The sequence below is a fragment of the Leuciscus leuciscus genome (assembly GCF_965113295.1).
Source record: "Leuciscus leuciscus genome assembly, chromosome: 1".
Taxonomy (NCBI): domain Eukaryota; kingdom Metazoa; phylum Chordata; class Actinopteri; order Cypriniformes; family Leuciscidae; genus Leuciscus; species Leuciscus leuciscus.
The window spans coordinates 22,155,242-22,161,877 of record NC_138725.1 but is presented as its reverse complement, the minus strand read 5'-3'; the positions used below and the strand labels follow the sequence as shown (position 1 = coordinate 22,161,877).

The 6,636-nt window shown below is 43.7% G+C and overlaps 1 protein-coding gene across 1 annotated transcript in view; it reads right to left on the bottom strand.

Annotated features, from left to right (window-relative positions):
- The window catches only part of LOC309498402 (uncharacterized protein), a 201,848-nt gene that overhangs the window by 128,594 nt on the left and 66,618 nt on the right, over positions 1–6,636 (bottom strand). The window lies entirely within an intron of this gene.

The following is a 6,636-nucleotide window of genomic DNA, read 5'->3' as shown; positions in this document are numbered from 1 at the left end:
AAGCATTAGATCTGCAAATCCGGGCCGGCAAATACTTCCCTAAAGCCGTGCACAGCGCTTTGATGGGCATACTGCTTTCGCTCTCTCGCTCTGGTCTACGGGTGCACGCGCCCCCTTCCGGGAGAAGTGCCCTTAGGACCTGTATAAGGAAATTCCGCCCCATCTGACGTCACACAGATGGGGAAAAAATTCAGAAACTTGTGACAAACCGGAAGGAGTATTTCTGGTACAGAAATGCTCCCATCAAACATACAACTTAATTTTTGAAACTTTGTCCATGTTTAGCATGGGAATCCAACTCTTTAACAGTGTACAAAAACTCAGTAGGCTATGCATGAAATAGCATTTCACCCCCCCTTTAAACAGGTCAACTATGAAATGGGTAAAAAAGTTTCATTTTTGGTTTTCAAAAAAAGGTCAGTAACGCAAGGTTTGAGAAATTTTCATATTTATTGTCAACATCAGGTCAACATCAGCCTATTATTTTAGCTCTTTTATTTTTAATTTATATCTGGTTCACATTTTTTGGACTTTTCGTTTCGTTTCATTTATTCATTCATTTCAGGCAATGGCACAGAAAAGTACAAGGTAGACAAAATAGTTAAGTTATAGTATCTAGCATTATGTTTGCCATAACTTCTGCAGCAGGCTTAACTAGAGTCTCTCCTATTGAATGGGGTTTTCCCGTTTTTGCAATGAGTAGAGATACTTTGTATGATGCCTCAGTAGCCTTTGCATTTTCACTGGGCATAAAAAAACTGTGAGGTGTTTTTACTCATGTGTCGCTCAAGCTCATCCCGTTTTCTCTCATAAAATGACACTGGTTTATCTGTACAATCTTTGTGCTTAGTGTAACCCGTGTCGTGGCAAGTGTGTTACCCTCACCCTCCTCAGTAAAAGACACAGAGGGGCGTGAAAGAAGACACTGCTTCAATCTATGGACCAACGATCAGAAGACCAGAATTCGCTCAAGAGACTGTGTTAGCAGCAAAGAAGCACAGGGACACACTGTTTAAGTTTGAAAAACGTCTCCGGTTACTATCGTAACCTCGGTTCCCTGAGAGGCGGGAACGAGACATTACGTCACTGACGTATATGGGAACTCCCTTCCTTCTCCGTTTTCACTGAAATCTTATAGGCTAACGCCAGCTGGAGACAGCTGGCCAATTGACGCGAAACATGCAAATGCTGACCGGTCCGCGGGCAGTAAATAGCATGGGCTAGAGTTATTGTTAATTGTGATTCTGACAATTACGTCAGAATCAAGACTGAACGCTAGCACAGCTGATCAAACGGCGAGCACGGCGGCTGACGTAATGTCTCGTTCCCGCCTCTCAGGGAACCGAGGTTACGATAGTAACCGGAGACGTTCCCTTTCAAGGCGGTCACTTCGACATTACGTCACTGACGTATATGGGAACTGTATAGAATCCCGCCGTGAGCGCAGTGAAGATAAGCCCTGAACGGGGTCAAGCTACACTCCCACGAGAGACAACAGTTCTAAGCCAGCAGCGCCGCTAGGAGCACTCGAAACTGATAGGCGAAACTAGACCAAGAACGTCTGCTCCGACCTTACCAAAGTTGCATATCCAATGCAATGAAGCGAAGACTGCACTGGAGAGGGCAGCACAACACCATAAGCACTCGAGCACAAGAGTTAACACAGTGTCGACGGCAATAGCGGTGACAGCTGCATAACCTTATAGCCATACACAGAGTTAACAGGAATTGAAAACTACTGCGTAATGCGGAAACAGCTATGTAACATTATAGTCATAACACAGAGTTAGCAGCAATGGTAACTCTGCATAATGCAGACTACTGCACAGCTGGTGGTAACAGTTCATGAGTACATTAATAAAACTCACCGAACCCACGACGCTATAGGCAGTGCATCAAACTTGAAACCCTGGCGAACGTGTTCTGAGAAGACAGCCAGCATACCTAAATCCCATAGGCATTTAGCCAACATTGAAAGCGTCGAATTCAGTGAGAAAGTCTCAGTATAAAACAGCGCGTCCCTAGTACCATCCATCAAGCACACAAACAGCTGGTCAGACTGCTGCCTAGTGATCCACGTACATCCGCAAAGCCCTTACAGGGCCAACAGCACTCTGAGCATCGGCATCATGCGAGGCTGACGGCTCAGCAGATAAGGCGGGCAGGGATCAATCTGTGCTCTGAACGGTGTAAGCGACTTCGGAACGCAGCTTGGTATCGGACGGAGAGTGACGCTGCAGTCACCAGGTCCGAGACAATGCAACATCATTCGCTTAGAATGAGCGTAGGTCTCCAACGTGCTTCACTGGGGCGAGAGCAGGTGGATTAAGGCCATCTCAAAGAGAGCTCTCAACACTTGTTAGTGTAAGTGTCTTGCTCAACTATGGACCCAGCAGCGGACACACAAGAAGGTTTCACAGCTTGGGGATGATAGGCTAGTAAGGGGGTCACGAGGAACTGACACTCCCTTGTAGAACATAGCCAATGTTCTAAGCCGATGCACAGAAGTGCAAACCAACACATAACTGAATGTACACAAACACAGTGCTAGTGGCCGTAGCGACAACAACTGTGAATATACGCAGTTAGATAATATCCCCATAATAGCATAGCACCTCAGTAAGTACACAAACACAGTCGTAGCCGTAGCTACAACTGTGAGTAAACGAGTTAACACACAATAGCCAGTTGCACTGAAGGAAACGGGGCAACATAACAGCGTAGCCCATGTACGTAACAGCATCGGTCGCTGTAGCGCATCCATGTATGTACATAAACGCAGCGCAAGTCGCCGTAGCGACAGAAACTGTGTAGAGACAGAACTGAGATGTACAGTTAGATCAGGATGGCTAGCTGCAACAAAGGAAACGGGGCAGCATTACAGCATAACACATCCGTGTACGTACCTACATCCAGAAACTGTGAACATGCACGGTTAGATTAGGATAGCTAGTTTTGCACTGAAGGAAACAGGGCAACAAAATAGCAAAAACACGTCCTTGTACGTACATAAGTGCAGTGTAGTCGCCGTAGCGACAGAACTGTGAATATGCACAGTAGATAGGATAGCTGGTTGTTGCACTGAAGGATAGAGGGCAACATAACAGCATAACACATCAGTGTGCACATTTTAAACATCTGTGTGTATAATGCAGCGCAAGTTGCTGAAGCGACCGAAACTGCATGAATATGCTCAGTTCAAACACAATGGTCAGTTACGTTGAAGGGCAACATAACAGCATAACGCTTCAGTGTGTACACAGATGCAGCGCAAGTCGCCGTAGCGACGACTGAGACTATGCATAGGCATAGTTATATTTTGTGTACAAAAACCACAGCGTCAGAGGCATAGCGACATCGACTGTGAATACGTAGTTATCAGAATAGCCGGTTGCACTGAGGATACAGGGCAATATATAATGGCATAAATCATAGACACATATCAATGTACATAACACAGCGTCAGTGGCATCGCACAACAACTGTGAATACACAGTAATCAGAGTAGCCAGTTGCACTGAAGGATACAGGGCAATATATAGCGGCGTAATCGTAACACATATCAGTGCGTAGTGTGTGCACAGCGTCAGTTGCATCGCACAACAACTGTGAATACGTAGTAATCAGAATAGCCATTTGCACTGAAGGATACAGGGCAATATATGACGGCATAAATCATAACACATCAGTGTGTAGTGTGCACATAAACACAGCGTCAGTTGCATCGCACGACAACTGTGAATACGCACTGCGTAGTAATCAGAATAGCCATTTGCACTGAATGACACAGGGCAATATATAATGGCATAAATCATTACACATAACAGAGTGCGGAGTGTACGTAACAGCGTCAGTTGCATCGCGCAACAACTGTGAATACGTAGTAATCAGAATAGCCATTTGCACTGAAGGAACAGGGCAATATACAACGGCAAAATTCATACACATATCAGTGTGTAGTGTGTACGTAAACACAGCGTCAGTTGCATCGCACGACAACTGTGAATACGCACTGCGTAGTAATCAGAATAGCCATTTGCACTGAATGACACAGGGCAATATATAATGGCATAAATCATTACACATAACAGAGTGCGGAGTGTACGTAACACAGCGTCAGTTGCATCGCGCAACAACTGTGAATACGTAGTAATCAGAATAGCCATTTGCACTGAAGGAACAGGGAAATATACAACGGCAAAATTCATAACACATATCAGTGTGTAGTGTGTACGTAACACAGCGTAAGTTGCATCGCGCAGCAACTGTGAATACGTACTGCGTAGTAATCAGAATAGCCATTTGCACTGAAAATACAGGGCAATATAAGTGGCATAAATCATACACATAACAGTGTGTAGTGTGTACGTAACACAGCGTAAGTTGCATCGCGCAACAACTGTGAATACGTAGTAATCAGAATAGCCAGTTGCACTGAAGGATACAGGGCAATATCGTGGCATAAGCATAACACACACAATCAGGTACATAAACACAGCGTCAGTGGCATCGCACAACAACTGTGAATACGTGGTAATCAGAATAGCCATTTGCACTGAAGGAAACAGGGCAATGTATAGCGGCATAAATCATGAACACATATCAGTGTGCAGTGTGTACATAAACACAGTGTCATTTGCGTTGCACAACAACTGTGAATACGTAGTTAAATCAGAATGGCCAGTTGCACTGAAGGGTACAGGGCAATATAACGGCACAAATCATAGCACATATCAGTGTGCAGTGTGTACATAAACACAGCGTCAGTGGCATAGCGACAACAACTGTGAATACGTAGTTAAATCAGAATGGCCAGTTGCACTGAAGGATACAGGGCAGCCTGACAACATAAGCTGTAAGCACATCAATATGTAATGTTACGTAGGCCCAGCGTCAACAGCATAAGCGGTAACGACTGCGCAACCCCGTAGTCAATACTGACTAGAAGGGAGGTAAACACTCACCGAATTGCGGTTGTGCACTTTTCCATTGTCAGGGTGGGGCGTCTAGAGACTCATAGCATCCGCACTTTGCGCCTTTTAGACACGGAGCCATGGCCTTTGCCTCATCCCTCTAGACGCGCGTCTTTGCGCATGACTATCCATAGGACGTCGTGGAAGACGGAGTCTTTCTTGAAGTAGCCTGGCTGAGATACCGGGCTAAGTATCCTCCACAGAGCCTATCGCGTCGAGTCCTTCTAGCGAGCACGCGAAAAGGACCGGAGTGGCGACGGGCAGCGCTAAACTCGTCTTTGGGCAGGAGAGGGCCCACCAGCGGCCTGCTGGCGGCAGTGGGCCTCATCCCCGCTGATGCCCGGGTTTATTCCCCTGAGGGCGCGCACTGTCCGGCACATTGCCTGTCGTCCGCGAGTGCGGCCTCGGTTGATCCTTGTTAGGGTAGAGCGAGTCAATAGGACCCGCACATATCTGGCATGTAGCAGCCATCGGATGCGGGGAGGAAACATGGTGAGTAACCTCTATTGCAACTTCCACGATGGCTTCAGATAAGACTTCTAGCGTGAAGAAAGAGATTCTGACGTAATTGTCGCGCCCATGCTATTTACTGCCCGCGGACCGGTCAGCATTTGCATGTTTCGCGTCAATTGGCCAGCTGTCTCCAGCTGGCGTTAGCCTATAAGATTTCAGTGAAAACGGAGAAGGAAGGGAGTTCCCATATACGTCAGTGACGTAATGTCGAAGTGACCGCCTTGAAAGGGAACAGGCAAGTTGTATTTAAAAGGAATAACAAGCAATTAAAACGAAAGAAAATGTTCAAAAAGACAATAAAATTAAACTCAACACGTCAATAAAAGAAAATAAACCAGAAATAAATAAGCTCTTATTTATATCCTAATTATAACCCCTTTTTAGTCTTTCTTTTTATCTACTATAATTTATACGGTCTATTTAATTTTAAATCTAATTTTACCTAATTAACTTATTTTGGTATAATTAAGATATATGGTTTCTTTAGTTATTTGAGTTATTCCTAATTTGGCTTATTTATATTAAGAATACTTTTCTCTTTTGGTCTGATTTAAATGTAACTCTTTTCAATTTCAACCTTTCAAATTACCTTTCAGTTCACTCTTATTACCCAAAAATAGAAATTATGAACTCTTAATAATTCAAAAGAAATAATCACAAATTGAAACAAAATAACAACAAGGAAAATAAATCACGTTCAAATTATCTCAGTGTTCACAGAAATCTCAATGTGATATGAGATTGTACTAGTTCTCAAGGAAAAAAAAAAAAAAAAGGAAAAAAGGAAACAACCCAACCTTGAAAAAAAACAAGGCCAAAAGTACAATTAGGCCCTTTTCTCAAAAATACACATATTACCACACTTAATATCAATATATTCAACTATTAACGTTTCAAACTTCACTTTTCATATAATATTAACACATTAACTTCTCATTTATATATAAAAACAGGATTTCAAATGACGCGCTAGGCCTCATCTGCTCAATCTACACGTGCGTCACACTCATCCGTTTGCTCAAACTCAGTTATTCGACAAAACCTATAAATTCACATTTCACAAATCATCAAAAATAACTTCCTCCTTTATAATATTGTCACGGTGTGACAAAAATTAGAGAAAAGACTAAAGTCCTTGTGATGCAGTGTT